General features: G+C 34.6%; 1 long non-coding RNA gene across 2 annotated transcripts in view; it reads right to left on the bottom strand.

Moving 5' to 3' along the window:
* The window catches only part of LOC140596687 (uncharacterized), a 29139-nt gene extending 8012 nt beyond the window's left edge, over positions 1 to 21127 (bottom strand). For both annotated transcript variants that reach the window (XR_011998591.1, XR_011998592.1), the window contains exons 1-3: positions 20400 to 21127; positions 14822 to 15879; positions 11217 to 11417 (exon numbers count right to left, since the gene is read on the bottom strand). This is a non-coding gene — a long non-coding RNA (uncharacterized lncRNA). The remainder of the gene's footprint in view (positions 1 to 11216; positions 11418 to 14821; positions 15880 to 20399) is intronic.
* Positions 21128 to 21133: the final 6 nt, after the last annotated feature.

The following is a 21133-nucleotide window of genomic DNA, read 5'->3' as shown; positions in this document are numbered from 1 at the left end:
TTACTTTATGGATATGTTTAGTAATGATAATGACTTCACATTCATTTCAGCACTGGTAAATGTGTTTTTTTTCAGTATCTTTTAAAGGTACTACAGCAAAGTGGTCTCCATAAGGCAAAATAAAATGTGGTGCCCTGGTATCTGTTTCTTTAATTGAGCTTTTAAAATATATATCATTTGAATGAAATTATAATGATTTCATTAACCTATTTTGCCCTTTCTCAAATATACTGACTATAAATGTGATAGGAAATTACAACTGCCCATTGCTGGAAGAAAGCAATCAAGCTAGATTGACCAATATGATTATTACATGCCTGTCTGACAACTTTTTCCCCCTAGATACTGAAGCTGAAGTTGGCAGACCATATAAATATCTATTTGTCTATTTATGAAAAAATTAAATCAGGAAAACTCAGGATCAAAATTTTAATTAATCAGTTTTACAGAAGGAAATCTCAAATTTTTAGTTCTTAGGGATTTCCATTTTAATAGTAATTATAAAACATTCTGGCTTAGTTTGTTATACAGAGGTGATGGATATACATTCAGTGATTTTCAACGGGAAGCTTAAAATGCATTCCCAAATACCAAAATGTTTTACTGTGAAATAATTTTAAAATTTAGGAGAAAAAGAGACTATTAAGCTCTTAAAGGTGTTTAGGTTCATTTGCTAGATACCATATAAGCCAGATGCTATATGAGATATAAGGACTTGCGGATTTAGTAATTTTCTCATCTTTCAAATGTGAAGAAGTGTTGTTAGATATGCCGACATATAGATACCCAGAGGAAAAAAAGAAACAAAAAGCGATGTGGTACTGGAGAGGAGGAAAATAAAATAGCAATCAAATAAAGAACAAAGATGCACTGCATTGTATAGGGGAATGCAACAAAATATTTTCTCTTTCTCCTTCCACCCCTTCTCACCTCACTCTCTCTCTCTCTCTCTCTCTCTCTCTCTCTCTTTCTCTATCTCTGTTTCTGTCTCTGTCATCTCTCTCTCTCTCTCTCTCTCTCTCTCTCTCACACACACACACACACACACACATTCACACTTACACTCTGGATTGTGACCTGTAGTTTAAAAAAAAAAAAAAAAGAAATCTAAAGTGTTTGGCTGCTGGCACAGAAGCCCCATTTATAGGTGTAGTCTTTTAGGAATAGAGATTACAGAGAATCATACATCAGAAAATGAAAAATTTTCTTTCCAAAAAATCATTGATCATTTTATTATATATATATAACTATTTAATTCACCCTACAGGCCATTTTTTCAAATAATTGCTACTTTTGCCCTTGCTTTCCAACATTATTCACTCATTTTACCCATTTGAGAAAAATCCTCCCCTTAATGAAATATATCTCAAAACAGCTAGCATAAAAGACAAAAGAGTAGTTAGAATATTGAGATTGGCTTATTTTTGTGGGTTGAAAGGATTTTCAACCCACAAAAAAGGGCTTGTTTTCAAATAGGTAGTCTCTACATACATACCTGTGAACAGGATCTAAATACCTCCTATTTAAATAATTTATTATTTGGTTAATGACTGAAAAAGAAATTACTTGTCTTCGTCCAGTAAAAAGTTATGCTCTGAATTAGTATGATGTCTTCTTGTTCAAACCACACATAAATACACAGAGACCTTGATTTTTGCTGAAGATGTGTCCTGAGATTTGATGTATAAACCCATAGTTTGCCCCCCTTTTGGTCTTTCCTGGCACTTGGAGTCCCCATCATATTTTAATATGCTTTATATTCCAATTAGCAGTCCGCTTAAAAATCAGGTTGAAAATTTCTTGTTTATGGGAAGGGACTTTTGTTTTCTCTGTAACACCATTAAGAATTAGAACTGCTGTTTGAAATAGCAGGAATAGACAAAAAAATCCATTGATATAATATTGGACGACGTCTTTCCATAGAATGCTTATTACAAATGATAAACAGGCCTTACCAGGAAGTCCAGGTCATTTAACTTTCTCAAATTATAATTATAATTACCTGTATTTTGAGTGACAGGACCAGGTATCTAGAACCTCAGAGAAGATGCTGTTTTCTCTCTCTCTCTTTTTTTTTCCCCATACCAACAAATTTAAGGGCAGTTTTGAAATAAGACATGTTAATTCTGGAAACGACAATATCACTCTCCAATTTTCTTACAATGCTGGTGCTTTCCTTCCCAGTGTCCAGTAAATTTCCTCAGATCCCTACACTGGGAATAATTAGAATACATATCTCTGTAATCCACATTCCAAGAAGCAAACTCAGAGCAAATCACAATTTTTCTTTTTGCAGAGTAACTTAGTTTATGTTTGTGAGGGGGAAAAAACAATAAGCATAAACTTACCTGTATCAACACATGATTGATTAATAACCTCAAACCCTTTCTGTTTATTTGTATTGGAAAATTGGGTACACGCTAACCATAATAATTTTTTTCTTGGTGAAATTCCAAACACTACTTTGAGTTATAAATAATTTTATGCAAGCAGATGTAGAACTTTTTTTCTTTCTTTCTTTAGTTAACTCTGAGTCTGGGGAGTTCTGCTCAGGAGTGAATTAGCAATTTTGCTTCCATCAGAACCACTTCTCTGCAGAGGTTTATTCTCCAAATAAACCTTTTTTTCCACTTAAAGTCTCCCTAGCAGCCACAAACCCTGTGGCTTCCAAATTTTGCACCTTCTAAGATTTTTCCACCAGCCTTCCTTTCCACTCTCATCTTCATCCCACACCTTTCTTTCATGAAATACCTTCCACTTAATTCACCAGACAATTGTAGAAAATTTTGCTGACCCGGAGTCACTGAAAGCCCAGAAACCAATATGTGGAACACAGGAACCTATATATATGCCTAGGACTTCAGAGTAAGGAGCTTAGGTGGTTCATCAATGAGGAATAGTTATATAAGAATACATATTAAATATACAGAGACAAAGATAAAAATAGAGGGCAGCCTGGGTGGCTCAGCGGTTTAGTGCCTCCTTCAGCCCAGGGTGTGATCCTGGAGACCCGGGAGGGAGTCGATGTCAGGCTCCCTGCCTGGAGCCTGCTTCTCCCTCTGCCTGTGTCTCTGCCTCTCTCTCTCTGTGTGTGTGTCTCATAAATACATAAATAAAATATTTAAAAGAGAGAGAGAGAGAATAGAGATATACTATAGAGATTTATGTACTATATATAAAGAAAAAGATATATGTGCCAGTAGGAATTTGTTTGAAAAGTGTAAATGGAAGAAAAAAAAAAGAAAAGAAAAGTGTAAATGGGCAAACTCTCCCTTAGTTTTTAAATTTTGTTTTGTTGTTGTTTAAAACAGTTTTAATTGTGCCCATTGTTCACAAGAGCGTGAAGAAATTGACACTCATGTTTAACAGCTGGTTTGAAAAAAAGTTCAAATTTTTCTGTAGTGTGATTTAGGAATATAAATACCAATGTATATTAGAAATCAGAAAACTGTGCAAAATATCATATGTAACAATTAGACTTCTAGGGACTCCTCACAAGAAGAATTTACAGATATGTTCACGTTCACCTCAAGTATGCTTAATACAACATTTTTATAGTAGTGAAATGTTGACAGTGATGTAAATACCCAACACAGAGAAATTATTAAATTAATAGTACACATGTACACATATACACACATGTACTGGAAAAATATATAGCTATTAAAATGGCATTATAGAAGACTACTAAATGATTAAGAAACTGTTCATGATCTATAAGATGACAAAGGGTCCTTAAATTATATATATATATAACAAGATATACACATGTGTGCATATGCATATATGTATATATACAAAATTAAACCTGGAATGAAGCCCACAAAAATGTTAATAATTTATCCCTGAGGTATGATAGTTTTGTTTTGTTTTGTTTTTGGTGAGAATATTTAAATTCTAATGTCTTAGCAATTTTCAATTATGTAACAGTGTTGTTGTCTATAGTTACCATGTTTCACATTAGATCCTCAGACTTCTTTTATCTTGTAGCTGAAAGTTTGTACCCTTTAACTAAGTTCTCCCTCTTTTCCCTCTTACCAGAGATGGATCCATCTCTGGCAACTGCTTTTCTACTATCTGTTTCTATGAGTTTTGTGTTTCTGTGTTTTGGATTTTTTGTTTGTTTTTCTTTTTAGATTTCACACATACATAATATCATGCAGTATTTGTTTTTTTCTGTCTGGCTTATTTCAGTTAGCATAAGCCCTCAAGATCCATATTGTCTTCAATGCCAGAATTTCCTTCTTTCCCATGGCAGAATAATATTTCATCATGTGTTTATATATATATCACATCTTTTTTTAATCCATTTGTCCATTAAGTGACACATATTATTTCCATATCTTGCCTGTTGTAAATAATGCTATTTTCATTTCCTTTGGATATGTACCCCAAAGTAGGATTGCAGGATCATATGATAGTTCTATTTTTAACTTATTATGGAAAGTCCATACTGGTTTCCTTAGTGGCTATAGATAATTATATAGATAAATATATAAATTCTTTGTTGAGTGAATGAATGAATACAAAACTAATGGAATAATTTAATGAAAAGTAAATGTTCAGGGTTAATTATAGTTATATTGCCTGATCTGTGCATACCACCCTCTCCCTTTATTCACTCCTGAATACAAAATTCTTCTATCACTCCATGTCTCTCATAGTGTTTAACACAATGCCAGAATGGTGTAAGGTGGAAAATCGAAGCCTATTTATAAGGTGGGATTCCCTCTATGTTAAGAAGTTCTGTGTATATGATACCTATGTGTTTTACACCAACAAACATGTTAAAAAGTAACATCTATTATCATAAATTGAATTCACTGCAGTTTTTACCACTTTTCCCTTAATACTCTTCTAATTATTATTTTTTATTTTTATGTTATAATTTCTCTGGTCAGCCCTTCTAGTGAATGATTTTGTCTTCTAGCACAGTATTTTTCTACCTAGTGGTGGTAAAGAAAGTTTTATTTCCTGATTTATCTTCAAATGCAGACCAATAATTACATAAAATACAATAAGAATTTTTAGAAAGAAATGTTAAAAAAAGACATGCCAAATAAAAACCCAAGCTTTTATATTTCATTCTAAATATAGGAATCCACTTCCATAAATAAGGAGTCCATAGGCAAAAGTGATGATAAGGGAGATTAATAACTATTTTTTCATGGAAATCTTGATAGATCTCTTTGAAACTCAGTGTTTTCACCTGCAACATGGGAATTAAGATAACTAGACTGAAGGATTATTAAAAACATCAAACAACTCACGTAAAATATCATGTAAGCAGGTTATCATGTATGCATGTTTGTGTATGTGACATCATTACGATTATTTATTTTCATTACTTGAGCCGTCTGATTCTCAAGCACTTCATAGTGTGTTCCCTGGTCTCCTCCACTCCTGGTTCCCTCAGGCAGAACATTATATATATTTTAACCAGAAGTTTCTTTTCTTTCCAAAAAGACCACTTTATTTTGACTCTGTTCTACTACTTCCCTTAGATGTTTGAAAACTGTTTTTAATATCTTCATCCTCAAGCTCATCAATTTCTGTTTTATACAGAGAGATTTCCTTTGTTATTTCTAAGTAGGATACTTTCTTGGTTTTGCTTTTTTAAGTGGCTTTTTATACTCCTATGCTGTCATATACTGTACTTCACCATATCCTTTTCAAGATTTCCCTTTTTCTTCCTTCAAAAATTTATCTTCCGGAAAGCATTCCTATCTGCTCATGCTTTCACATGAGTTAGTGAAATGTGAAATTTGTTCCCCAAAGTAATGTTCCAGTTCACTTTGACACAGGAAAATACAACAATAAACTGTAATTGTTCTCCTGTAAACAGGTACGTAACCCTCCGTTAAGCTGCTCCTGTGTGTGCAATGGAACTTGAAGTAGCGTGAGTAACCTGCTTGTGAGGAGACCACATAGAACTAAGACACACACACAAAAATGATCCCTGGAAGCTCTTTGTTCAGCCTTGCTCTACTTTCTAATAGTGGATTTTGCCTTCATTTCATTTGCTTTTCTTCTCCACGTTTTGTTTTGCACCACAGTCCTCTCTAAAGAGTGCAAGCCAGTAGTTCTCCTTGAGTCAGTCTCTCTGCATGGTCACATTCCACAGTGCCACTTTTGCATCTGGTAGCACATTTATGGTTTTGCTACTTTGATCTGTTTAATTGTACTTCCTACTGTTCTCTAGAGAACTCTCTTCGTATCTGTCTACAACCTGTGCTCCTCCTGTAAAAAGCAATGTCAGCTGCATTAAATAAAATTCATTTTTGAGTGTATATTAGAGTCCCAGTTTCACTTGTGTATTTTACTTTCCTGGAAGTACCTGAGAATCTCCTTGTAAAAAAGTCTCCAGGCCATATATACAGACAGAAGCTATAAAAGCAGGCTTGTCTCATTTCTCTGGCACCTTGCACTATACACCCTTCACACACAATCCCCCACCACTGCGTATGGGCTGCTGATGGGGTTGCTGGGAAATGTCTTCACATATTTCATCAGTGTTCAGACAGATGGTCTTAAACAGAAACTGTTTGTGTTGTTGTTTTCCTAATCAAACATTTGCTTCATAGAAATAAAATTAATATTCTTCCCACTTTCCTCTTAAAGCATGGTATCTCTTCAAATTCCTCAACCCAATAGCTTTTCTCCTTGCTACCGTTGTGCCTATCATATGTTTTATGCTATGCTTAGAAAATTCTTGAAATCAAGGTCCAGTTTCATTGTCTACAACTTTTAGTCTTTCAATTTTCAAAAATTACCAAGGCGAGATTCTGTTTGCAATTACTATTTTTAAATAGTGTAGTAAATCATATGTAAGATGTGCTTAAATATGTAAAACATTTCTTTAGAGTACTTACTTCCTTGAACTTAGTTCTTGAGCTGATCATTTCCAATAAATAAGCAAGTGCTTATTATTTTGTTGCCACCTTGCATCAGCTCAGACTCCTTCTTTCCTATTTCTGAAGTTCCTTTATAAATATTGCTACCATCATTTAGGGAGCACAAGTATCACCATTGTTTTTCTTTAGTGCCAACTTAAACTGCAACTTTTTTTTTCCTTTTACTCTCCATACTCTATCTCTGCACAACCTCAGATGTCTGTAGGAAGTGTCTTTGTTCTTGTCTGTTTTTCTCTTCTCTCACCATCCTATCTTTACAGACCTGTTATTTCCATTTGGATTACTGCTTCCATGTCCTCACCCTGACTTTCTCAGTCTATGTACTCCTTTAAAGATTTCTGCAGCTATTTTACTCTTTAAAGCTGTTGGCTTGATTCCTTCCCTGGGGAATTTTCTTTATATCATTTTTAAAAATATGAGCCACCACTTTGTGACAGCTGGAAAGGTGAACAGGAATTCTCTATTCTTGATTATTCCTCTTATATTTTTAAAAATTTCTTCTTCTCATAGGGACATTCTCAGCCTCCAAATACCTCTGCCAAATTTCTCAGCTGTTGAGAGATTAATTTCAGCTATTACCATAGCAGGATCAGAAAAACTAACATCTTTCACATTGCATTATAGAACCTCTATTTTCCCTTGTGTGTGTGTATGTATATGTATATGTATATATGTGTGTGTGTATATATATATATATATATATATATATATATATATATATATATTTAAAAAAATCTATCAGCTCCTATCATTTTTCCAGGGATCTTTTTGGTAATACAACTATAAATGTGTGTATGTAAGTTAGCATCATTTGATCTCATATTGAAGATTGGCTTACACTTTGATTTTATTGCCAAGTATCTTGGAGTCAGAAAAACCTCAAACACTAGCCCCAGAGGGAAGGGTGGAAGTAAGCTCTGGTGGCAGTTTAATGAATGTTTACCCTTTTGAATCAAAGAGTAGTAATCCTTCCCCCCATTGATATTATCACTTACTATAGATAAGCATTTCCATTCTGTGTCTCTAATTTTCCTGCCCTCAGTCTTACCCACTGATTTATAGAATACATTATTTGCTACAATTATCATCCCATACAATGTTGCTTCTGACCAAGGCATTCACTTTACAACAAAAGAGTAAAGCAAAGGACTCATACCCAAGGGAATCACTCACCTTGTTGGGTGCCTCATTACCCAGAAGCAGTTGGTCCAGTTATATAGTGGAATGGCTTATAGAAAATACCTGGTAGAATTGAAGAAATGTTCTAAATTTTTTTTTATTTATGACCACAAATGTTTTTTTCTGTCTTAGAAAACAGATTGGAAACTCAATGGTTGAAAGTGAGAATGACTCCTTTCATTATAATCCCTCAGAACACCCTCAAAAATGATTTTGTCTCCCCTCCCTATAATTTACTGCTTTGATGGTTTACAGGTGTTCGTTTCCAAAGGCGGAATTGTTTTACAAGGGCACAGTGATGGTTTCAATGAACTCGAAATTAAAAACAAAACAAAGAAAAAAAACCTTACTCTTACTGAGTTTCTAATGCAACCAAATTAATAGGTAAAGGCCAACTGTTTGTAGTTACAATCTTAATAGTAAGGTGCAATATAATTTCTGCTACACAGTAGAAGCAGAGAGGATTATGTTTGTCCAACTCATGGGTTCTCAAGGCCACAGCAATCAAATATCAAACATAGCATGATATTTAAGGAGTCAAAGTTTGAATCACCTTACTAAGCAGAGTATCACAAACTTTTGAGGCACTGACTGAGTATAAATGGAACATAGCGTGGAAAGTGAAAGAAACAAGTTTTAAATAGCAACTAAATACCAGTTGTTAAACAAAGACTAGACAAATAATCATATTGTCTTCATTGTTCTGTATCTTATCAGTTGCCTTTTTTAAAGCTTTTCTTTTCTCAGCACGCCATGACTACATTGGTCAGTAGAACTTGCGATTCTTGATCTCAGGATTGTGAGTTCAAGCTCCATACTGGGTATGGAGTATACAATAAATAAATAAACAAGTAAATAATATGAATTTAAAAAGTGAAGACTTTCTTTTTTTCTGCACAATTTTTATAAAGGGTTGAGGGAATGACTTATTAATCAGTCTTTACAGGTTATAGAAGGGGGTTTGTGATTACACTAGAAAAGAAATAAAGACTATCTAATGCTATATATAGTATAACATATGATGAGGATTTCAGGAAAAGAGCAAACACATTGTCACTTGCACATCATCTTTGTCAGTCACATGATCTTGTTGCCATTGTTTGGGAGATAAGCTTGAATAGAAGGCTGTGTACTGGCACTGAGGAAAAGGATTGTTGGTACTCAGAACCATTCTCACCACCTTCCGTGCTCTCTCCTATAGCTTAGAAGCATGTCTAGAACACAAATTTCCCAGGGTGCTTTGTGGCAGGGCTTTGGTTTAGATTATAATAATATGAGTGACTGTTAGATCTGGAAGGCAGAAGTGAAACAGTTCTATTCTTCCTTTTGCAGCAGAAAGCAAAAGCATGGATATGGTGAATGTGAGAATTTTTAGTGTCTGCTGGCCATTAAGAATCATTCTCTTCAGTGTTACAGCCTGCCCTGCAGCAACCAACAGCAGTGACTTCCCGTACCTTTTGAGCAGGGTTGGAAATAGGAACTTCATAATTCCCCCAAAGCTATCAACAAACCTGAGATCTATTGGTGGTATGCCCTGACCTTTTACTTCTCAGTCCTTTCAACAGATTTGTAAGCACTTAATTTGCTGTGCTAAACTCTAAATTGCTTGCAATATTTAAAGAGGTTTATGTTATCCTAATAGAACCATCAATGACAAAAGGTTATACATAAAGTGAATGAGGATTTATAAAGATTTATAAAATAATACTACATGGACTTCTATGCTCATTTAAATAACACTATGCATGTAACAAAATAATTTCTAGTAAATAAAGGGCTCTTAATATCAGTAATCAAATAATATCAATAAATAAAAGGCAAACATCTACAGAGAAATTAGACAAAAGTTGTTAAGAACCAGTACTTAAGAATGCGGTCATTGCTATCCCCTGCTAATTTCTTCTCTGAAAATCCAACTCAACAAAAATAGGCCAAAAAGCAAACCAAAAAAAAAAAAAAAAAAAAAAAAAACCTCACAGAAAGAAACAACAACAAAACCAACAAAGGGGAATAGATAAAGCATCCATATAATGTTACTTTAAGAAAAGGGGTAATAAAAAAAAAAAAAGAAAAGGGGTAATAGGAAAACTTCCCAACAGAGAAAAAACATGGAAGAAAACCGAGACATTAAAGCAGATAAAATTTGAATCCAACACTCCCAACATTAACACAAAAATATTAAATATGTAATCACAACTTTTACAAAAAAAAAAAAAAAACACTAAGCACACAGGAAAGAATGGCCAGTAAAGAGGAAGATAAATAGGAAGAAAAGAAACAGAACAGTAGGATACATAGAAAAGTGAAATGAGAAAAATTAACAAAAGGAAACTAAATTCAAATAAGTAGTGAACAAGTAGTAAAGAAAAGACAGGAACCAAATATATAACATGTGCAAAACTGAATATGTGAAGGAGAAAATGAAATAAACAAATGTTCCGTTGAGTTTATTAGGAAAGATCCATTTGGCTTCTTGGTGAAAAAGAGTATGTCACTTATAAAGGAAAGGAAACAAGACAGATAAATTGAAAATGAAGGTCCAGGTAATCACTTTGGCTGCAATATTCATTGATAGAAGATCAACACTTGCAAAGAGACTCAAGGAAAGAAAATATGATACAAGGATCTTATATCCAGCAAAGTCATCTTCCAAGTATAAAGTATATAGACAAAACAGTTTTTACCGTAAAATAGCAGGATACATTTTTCATACAAGCCTTTCTGGAAGAAAGGCTATAGTTAGGTAAGAAGTGAATGGAAAGATCCTGGCAAAAGACTATTAGGGAGAATTTATTTATTTACTTATTTTTAGAGATTTTATTTATTTATTTATTCATGAGAGACACAGAGAGAGAGACAGAGGGAGAAGCAGGCTCCGTGCAGGGAGCCTGATAAGGAACTGCAGGATAGTGCCCTGGGCGGAAGGCAGGCGCTAAACCGCTGAGTCACCCAGGGATCCTCCAGTGGAATGAATTTAATATATTCAACTAAAAATTGAAACCATAAAAACCAAGGCAGGAATAGGAATAATAGGATAGAATATAAATATTGGATATTCTGATAATATCAAATGAATAAAGGAAAACAAAATAATTTGGATATTAAAATAATTCTCCTTATTACCTTATGCACAATAGCTTGCAGCCAAAGGACATCTTTTAAAATGACAAATTCGGGCAGCCCCGATGGCACAGCGGTTTAGTGCAGCCTGCAGCTCGGAGTGTGATCCTGGAGACCTGGAATCGAGTCCCACGTCTGGCTCCCTGCGTGGAGCCTGCTTCTTCCTCTGCCTGTGTCTGTGCCTCTCTCTCTCTCTCTGTGTCCCTATGAATAAATAAATTTAAAAAATAAAATGATAAATTCAGGGACAAAAGCATAGATTTCATACAAAGATAAACACAAAAGGAAGATAATATTAAGTGACGGAGCAGAGGAAGGTATGAGGGAGGAAGAGAATGCAAGATTTTTTTCTCATAATGAATACAAAGGGGAGCCTAAATATTTTATTCAAAAGTCTCATTATAAAAATAATCACTTAAAAACTTACTAAATATTAGAGTAGTCATAATATATATGTATAATGTAGCTATATATGTAGATTATATATGTATAATATATCAGAAGATATATATTTATACTCAAACATAAGCACAAATATATACAAAATCTGATATAGCACATCACTTTAGAGTCACGGGAAAGAAGGAGGGAAAGGAGGAGGAGGAAAAAAGGGGGAAGAAGGAGGAAAGGGAGAGGAGAAAAATGGGGAAGAAGAGGAGAAAGAAAACAGATTAATTCCATAAATATTTTTTTTTTTATAATTGAGCTTTAATGAATAGTAGGAAACAATTCAGCATTGCTTCCACTCTCCAAGGGTAGGTTTTCTTTGTTATAAATATTGTTAAATGTTTCCCCAGGCAAGTGAAATATTTTAATGTAGAACTATAGACAAAATATAAATGAATATTGGAGGATATGTATCAATGATGAGTTTGAGAACTTGAAAATCTTTTACCTTAATATTGTCTCTCCGAATTAATTATTTAATGAATATTTTATTATTATCATAAAGAAAAAGAACTGTGTTGGAAAGGGACAGGGAAGGCAATTAGCTGTATGTGATTATTTAAAAAAGAGCAAGTGGTAGGAACATGTGAAGGTATCTTTTTATTTTGATTATTTTCACATATCTGGTTACAGAAACTATCATCTTTTCAGTGCTTCAAAATGCACTAGAATATTAGTTACTGTATACAGGCAGGATTATTTTTTTACTTGTTTGTCTTGTTTTTACAGTTTGCTGCCTTATTCCTAGCACCTAACACCATACCTGATCTGATATATGGTAGATGCTCATTGATAGTTGTTGAATGAGAGATCATTTTTGGAGAAGTGTTCTTGTATTAATTCTTGTTCGCAAAGCTAATGGAAAAGAAACTATCAGGTTAAAAACTGTTTGCTCCTAATAATTATTTTCATCAAATGAAAACACTTCCAGTCATGAGATCAACACAAGAAAGCATTTCATAGAATAAAACATGCAGCCATAAATATATGGAAAAGTTATAGTCATTGTTTATACACATACTAAAAAAATAACTCTATATTGAGTAGTATGTAACCTAAAATTAGAGAAAATAGCTGACATTTTGCTCAACGAATTATTACTTGCAATAGCCCCAATTGGGGAAACATCTATATTTTCTCATATTCTTAGGGCTTTTGACGTGTGTTGCTAAGTTGCCTATTCACCTATTGATATGTCTACAAGCACCTTACCACATATATTCCCGGAACAACTGTAAATTATTGTGCATTAAAAAATCATTTTCAGTTATGACAGCCTAGTGAACGATATCTGGTTATCAGTTGATCACAATTAACATTGGACTACATAAATGCAATTATTGATTACTTGTATTTCCTCCTTTGAAAGTTTCTAGGCATAACAGCTTTTTTCAGTTTCTCTATTACTATTTTTTCAAATGACCATTTTATCTCTTTTTTGTTTAAGGATATCAGATTTTTATTTCACTATTTTTTGGAAAATTATATTCTCTCACATTTTTTTTGCCTAAGTCTTTTGTTTTGAAATTTTATGATTTTTGACATGCAGAAATCTTATATTTATTTAAGCTAATCTTTATATATGGATATATATACACATATATATTCACACCCTTCAAAAATAATTTGTGCATATTATAATTCTTCAAAATATATCTTTGAGTAATATCTTATTTTAAAATATATTTTGAGACACATACATTATCTACATTTTGCAGTAGGAATTTAATCTCTCCAGCATCATTATTGAAACAAATTGATCCTCTACCTACAGGTGTCAACAGCTGAATATTTGCTTCACTTGCATTTCTTCTGAGGCCTTCTTTGGTGTTCCATTGATTCATTTTTTTGAGAATGTATAGTGCATTGCTCTTACTCATTTTTATTTTTCTGATGTTAGAGATAAAAATATTCAATTGTCATTTGTTAAATAAATCATTACATTCAATGGTTCAAAAATGTTTCAAACTAATTGAGAAGCTGTACATTTAGAATTGTTACTTCCACCCAATCCTCACTCATCTTGAGACCACTACATTACTATGTTTTTGTTATTATATTACTTTTTCTTCACACAAATAAAGCAAACAGGAATATGTACTTATATTTCTTCCTCTTACAAAAAGTTGACAATCCATAGAGAGTGTTCTTCAGGTAACGTAGCATTATAGCCTGCAATTTTTCTGTATCTGTGTGTTTAAACCGCAGTTTATTTAACTTGTTTTTATTTGTGGAAGCTTTAATAGTTTCTAGTCTTCTGCTGTTACAAATGATGTAACAGAGAAACACTTTACAAATGGACTTTATTATTGTGCAGATGTATCTTTACTATAAAACATGCAAGGTAGTACTCATATGTCAAAATTTTCATTACTTAGTCTAACGTATTCATGGTTTTACGTCAGAAAATTTGGAGAGCTGGTATTGGGAGGGCAAGTCTTCTTTATCCTGAGAAAATCTGGCCTTAGCTGCGGCTAAGTTAGAGGAAAATAAAGCATGGAGAATTTACTACAGTTCTGAACTGCCTCTGCTTACAAATGATACATGGCACCTCTTATTATAATCTGTTGGCTGGAATCAAGAACATGCCCACCAACCCAACACTAAAGAAGTAGGTTGAGAAACATTTCAAAGTACATGGAAAATGCAAAATTACTTTCTGTACAATGGTTAAACCAAATAGAACCAAATAGTCCTTTGCTTATTTCTTCCCACACATTCTGCCAAACAGAAGCAAATCTCTATCCAGTAATTGTACCCAATGAGAATCTCATGTATTTTTCAAACTACTAGCATAAAACAGGCACACTCAAGAGGTAACTGGAAAAAGTCTAATGAGAGAGAGTTACACAAGGTGGTATTTATACAGGAGTTGGGATGATTAAGGGAAATGTAAAGAACGGTGAAGCGCCTGCCCTGAACATGAAGCAGCAGCAAGCAATCAATGCGTCTTTTACCCCTTAGACGTGAAGGGATAAAGAAGGGAACGGCTATCAGAACGCTCTTAGAAGTACAGTTGTGTAATGCATGACCAGAAGCTGTGGACAGTAGTAGAGAAATACACATGTTTAAAAACAAAACAATACAAAAACACCACCACCAACAATAAAAAACACACAAACCCTCAAACGAGCAGAGAGAAACACAGAGAAATAAGAAACCTGATATGTATCTCTCTTTCATCTTCCTCTAGCGTCCGATGTGTGCATTCCATGGGCTGATCACAACTAGCAGCAGAGGCAAGACAACCAGATTGATGAAGTCCATGGAGGTCAGCCTCTGCGACACAGCAGGATTGGGATGGGGGGAAGGTAAGTCTGGGATGAGCAAATAGGGAATATCCAGTTCATCACAAACCCTCAGGTAATGTCACATAGTTTCTTCATATGTTCAAATGTGGTTCCTTTGAGTCCGGAGCTCAATGGTCTAAAATGACAGGGCATCAGCTTTCATCTCTCCATAAATTCATGCAGAAAATGCATGGTAGATCAAAGGCAGGATTACTACATTCACTAACAGGCAAATATATCAAGCACTTGTCCACAGAAATTTTGGAATTCCTGCTGGGAAGACAGAGTGAAGCTGTTCTATCCTGGGGAGTTCTCCTTTGTCTCTAGCAAGAGTGCGAGGAGATACATAAAACAAGCAAATGTGATAATGTAGATTCTCTGTGTAATATAAGTGCCTGACATGAAGCTTTTTGTTGTTGATGGTGGTGTTGTATGAGCGGTTGACATTAGGTTTTTTTTATGGCCAGGAAATTTTTATTAAAAGACAGTCATCTTGAATAAATATATTATTAGTTCTGTGACCCAACTACTAGCAAAACAACCAGGCATGGAATTAGGCCACCCCCGCCATGAAGTTTCCTTTCGCAAAAAAGCCTTAGTTAACTGAGATACTTGACAGCTTGAGGGACCCTGCTTTTACATCCCCAACCCTAATTCCTGCTCTTATGCTTTAAATTAGCTGGTGAAAAGTGAACGCATGAAACTCTATAAACACTCCACACTTGAACCCTAATAAAGGCAGAACCCCAAGTTCAGGGTTGTCTGTCTCTCTGTCCGTCCCTTTCTCTCTCCATCTTCTATGTCTCTCACCCCCTTCTCTCTACCTTGCCTTTACTCTGTGCCTTTGGCATGCCATATTCCCTCCAGGACGTGTGAGTTATAAATCTTGTTCTTCGAAGTTCCTTGATGATTTCTTGCCGAAATGTGTCCTATAACCAAAATAAAAATCATATGAGCCAGTGCAGCCACAGTATTAGCAATCTTGAAGATTCACTACAAATCCAGAATAGGCAAAGGTATAGAAACATAAAATAAATGACTGATTGCTTATGGCTTGGAAGGTAGCTGGGATCATAAGGTGGTGAAAGCTAAAGGGTACTGGATTTTTTTTTAAGGTTTTACTATTTTAGAGTAGCTTAGGTTGCCAACAAGACTGAGAGGGAGGGAGAGATCCCATCTCTCCCCCTATATCCCACACACATTATCCCATTATCAACAATCAGCCTACTTTTTTTTTTTCTACCAAAACGGTAAGCTACTTTGACACATCATAATCACCTAAAGTCTATAGTTCACCTTAGGGTTCACTCTTGGTGTTATTCATCCTATGGGTTTGAATGAATATATAATGACATACATACATCATTATTATATCATACAGAGTATTTTCGCTGTTCTAAAAATCCTCTGTGCTCTACCTATTCATTTTTCCAACCACCCCGACCCCAGCTGACTACAGATACTTTTATTGTCTCCAGAGTTTTATCTTTTCCAGAATGTCACATATTTGGAATCATGTAGCCTTCTCTATTTGTTTCTATTTCTTACTAAAATGTTAATATATATGCTAATATACTAGTACTGAAAGTTCTTCATTGTCTTTTTGTGGCTTGATAGCTCATTTATTTTTAGTGCTAGATAAATATTTATTCATTCATTCATTCATCCATTCACTCATTCACTCTTCTACTCAAGGCCATGTTGGTTTTTTCCAACTTTTGGCAAATTAAACTGAAGCTGCTATAAACATACATGTGCCAGTTTTTGTGTGGGCACGATTTTCTATTTATTTGAGTAAATACCAAGGAGAATGTGGCTAGATTATATATTAAGAGTATGTTTAGTTTTGCGAGAAACTTTGAAATTGTCTTCCAAGTGCCTGTTCCACTTTTGATCCTCACCAATAGTGTGTGAAATTTCCTCTTGCTTCCTATCCTTACTAGGACCTGGTGTTGTCAGTGTTCTGGATTTTGGCCATTCTAGTAAGTGTGTGCAGGTATCTCCCTGTTATTTTCATTTTCACTTACCTGATAACATATATTGTGAAGCATTTTTTAATACGTGTATCTGCCATTTGTGTATTATCTTTGGTAAAGTATCAGTTAAGGTCTTTGGCTTATTTTTATTTATTATTATCATTATTTTTAAAGATTTATTTATTTTTATTTTACATAAAGAGAATGTGCAAGCAGGGGGAGGGACAAAGAAAGAGGGAGAGTGAGAATCCTTAAGCAGATTCCCCACTGTGCATGGAGCCAAATGGGAGGCTTGATTCCAGGACCCCAGATTATGACCCACGCCAAAATCAAGAGTCAGATGCTTAACCAACTGAGTCACCCAAGTGCCCCTAACCTATCTTTGGCTTATTTTAAAATCGAGCTGTTTGTTTTCCTATTATTGAGTTTTAAGACTTCTTGGCATATTTAAGGGGCCCCTGAATGCTCAGTCGATTAAGTGACCAATTCTTGGTTTGGCTCAAGTCATAATCACATAGGTAGTGAGGTAGAATGGGAGCCTGGCGTTCCTTCCCCACACTGAGCCCCACCTCAGGGTCTGAGCTCAGCAAGGAGTCTTCTTGAGGATTCTCTTCCTTTGCTCCTACCCCCACTCATGCTTCCCATGCATCTTCTTTCACTCTCTTTCTTTCTAAAATAAATAAATAAATCTTGTAAATAAAAAAGAGTTCTTTGTATATTTTGGATAATGGTTTTTTATCAGGTGCATTTTTTGGAAAAAAATATTACCCATTCTGTGGCTTATCTTCTAATTCTCTGGATATTGATTTTCATTGAGCAAAAGCTTTTAAATTTAATGAAATTCAGCTTATCTTTTTTTTTTTCATGGATCTTGCCTTTGGTGGTGTGGTAAAAAGACCTTATGATAGCCAAGGTAATCTAGGTTTTCTCATATACTCTCTTCATGGAGTTTTATACTGTTCTTTTTCACATGTAGGTGAGTTATTTTTTGTAAAGGGTACAAGATTTGTGTCTAGGCCCATGTTTTTGCAGATGATTGCCCAATTTTTCAGCATCATTTTTTGCAGAGACTATCTTTATTGTATTACCTTTTCTCCTTTGTCAAAGATCAGTTGACTGTATTTATGGAGATCTATTTCTGGGATCTCTGTTTTGGCCCATTACTCTATTTGTCTGTTCTTTTGTCAATGCCACACTGCCTTGATTACTATAGCTGAGTAGTAAGTCTTAAAACCAAGTAGCATCTGCCCTCCAACTCTGTTGTTCTCCCTCAATAGTGTGTTGGCTATTCTAGATATTTTGTCTCTCCATATAAATTTTAGAATTAATTTTTGATACATATAAAATAACCTGATGGGATTTTAATTGGTATTACATTGATAGCTCCCTCTATCCCCCCTTTATATATATATATATATATATATATATATATATATATATTACATTTTCATAATATTGAATCATCTTGTCCATAAAAATAGAATATATCTCCATTTATTTAGTTTTTGTTTGTTTTTTTGTTCATCTAAGTATTTCATTTTTTTACTTATTTATTTGTTTATTTATTCAGAGAAAGAGAGAGAGAGAGAGAGAGAGAGGCAGAGACACAGGTAGAGGGAGAATCAGGCTCCATGCAGGGAGCCTGATGTGGCACTCGATGTCGGGTCTCCAGGATCAGGCCCTGGGCCGAAGGTGGTGCTAAACCACTGAGCCACCTGGGCTGCCCTAAGTATTTCAATTTTGAGACTGTTAATGTAAATGTTATTGTGGGTCTTTTTTTTCCAATTTTTTATGTAAATTACAGTTAACCATTCAATATTAGTTTCAGGTTCAGAACCTAGTGATTCATCACTTACATACAATACCCCATGCTCATCAAAAGTGGTCTCCTTAATACCCATCCCCCATGTAATGCATCCCCTGCTCACCTGGGAAGAGTGATCATCAGTTCCTTCTATGTAGCTAAGTGTCTTTTTCCTGGTTTGCCTCTCTTTTACCCCCTGTTCATCTGTTCTGCTTCTTAAGTTCCATATATGAGTGCAATCATAAGGCATTTATCTTACTTGACTGACTTACTTTGCTTAGCATAATACTCCATAGCTCCATCCACGTTGTTGCAAATGGAAAGATTTCATTCTTTTTATGGCTGAGTAATATCCCATTTATTTATATATACACATTTGCTTATCTATTCATCAGTCGATGGCATTTGGGCTCTTTCCATAATTTGGCTATTGTTGATAGTGTTGCTATAAACACTGGGGTGAATGTATCCCTTCGAATTAGTATTTTTATATCCTTTGGGTTAATACACAGTAGTGCAATTCCTTGATCATAAGGTAGTTCTATTTTTAACTTTTTCAGGAAATTCTGTACTATTTTTCAGAGTGGCTATACCGGTTTTCATTTCCACCAACAGTGTGAGAGGTTTCCCCTTAAAATACAACATCCATTCATAATAAAAACCCTCAGCAAAGTAGGGATAGAGGGAATCTATATCAATATCACAAAGGTCATATGTGAAAAACCCGCAGCTAATATCATTGTCTGTGGGGAAAACAGAGCTTTTCCTCTATGGTTAAAAACAAGACAGTGTGGTCCACTCTCACCCATTGTTATTTAACATAGCAGTGGAAGTCCTACCCTCAACAGTCAGACAGCAAAAAGAAATAAAACACATCCAAATTGGCAAGGGAGAAATCAAACTTTCACTATTTACAGATGACATCATACTCTATACGGAAAACCTAAAAGACTCTACCAAAAAGTTGCTAGAACTGGCACGCAAGTTCGGTACAGTCACAGGGTAGAAAATCAATATACAGATATCTGTTGCATTTCTATACATCAATAGTGAAACAGCAGAAAGAGGAATTAAAGAATTGATTCATTTACAGTTGCACTCAAATCCATAAGATATTTGGAGTAAACTCAACGAAAGAGGTGAAAGTCCTGTATTCTGAAAACTATAATATACTGATGAAAGAAACTAAAGAGGATGCAAAGAAATGGAAAAACATTCCATGCTCATGGATCAAAAGAACATATATTGTTAACATATCTATACTACTGAAAGCAATCTACATATTTAATACAATTCCTATCAAAATACCACCAGGATTTTTCACAGTGCTAGAACACACAATCCTAAAATTTGTATGGAACTAGAAGAGACCTTGAATAGCGAAAGCAATCTTGAAAAAGAAAAACAAAGCTGCAGGCATCACAATTCTGGACTTCAAGCTGTATTACAGAGCTGTAGTGATTAAGACAGTGTGGTACTGGCACAAAAACAGACCAAAATCAGTGGAACAGAGTAGAGAACCCGGAAATGGATTCTGACAACTATATGGTCAGCTGATCAACAAAGCAGGAAAGAATACCCACTGGAAAAAAAGTCACTTTAACAAAAAATAGTGCTGGGAAAACTGGACAGCAACATGCAGAAGAATGAAACTGGACCACTTTCTTACGTTCAAATGGATTAAAGATCTAAATGTGAGATCTGAAACCATCAAAATCCAAGAGGAGAACACAGGCAGCAACCTTTTTGACACCAATTGTAGCAACTTCTTATTACATATGTCTCCTGAAGGGAAAGAAAAACAAAAATAGACTATTGGGATTCATCAATGTAAAAAGCTTTTGCACAGTGAAGGAAACAATCAACAAAACTAAAAGGCAACCTTGTAGAATAGGAGAAGATATTTGTTAATGACATATCTGATAAAGGGTTAGTATCCAAAATCTATAAAGAACTTATCAAACTCAACACCCAAAAAATGAATCATCCAGTTAAGAAATGAGGAGAAGACATGAATGGACATTTTTCCAAAGAAGACATAGAGATGGCTAACAGACTCAACATCAATGAAAACATGCTCAACATCAATCATCAGGGAATTACAAATCAAAAGTACAAAAGATCTCATTTCACACCTGTCAGAATGGCTAAAATTAACAACATAGGAGACAAGTGTTGGCTAGGCATTGTGTTTTTAATTTCAAATTCCACTTGTTCATTGCTGGCATGTAGGAAATCAGTTGACCTTTGTATATTAACCTGTCATTCTGTAGCCTCGCTATACTCATTTAATAGTTCCAGAAATATTTTTGTTGAATTTTCAGACTTCTACATAGATAGGTGTGGAGTGAAGAGAAATTAAGAAAAATGGAGTGCTTTGGCATGTTTCAAAATGGTTTCTCT

Source organism: Vulpes vulpes, unplaced genomic scaffold (genome assembly GCF_048418805.1).
Source record: "Vulpes vulpes isolate BD-2025 unplaced genomic scaffold, VulVul3 Bu000000727, whole genome shotgun sequence".
Classification (NCBI taxonomy): domain Eukaryota; kingdom Metazoa; phylum Chordata; class Mammalia; order Carnivora; family Canidae; genus Vulpes; species Vulpes vulpes.
The sequence above is the reverse complement of the archived record's forward strand: the minus strand, read 5'-3'. Positions and strand labels throughout refer to the sequence as shown.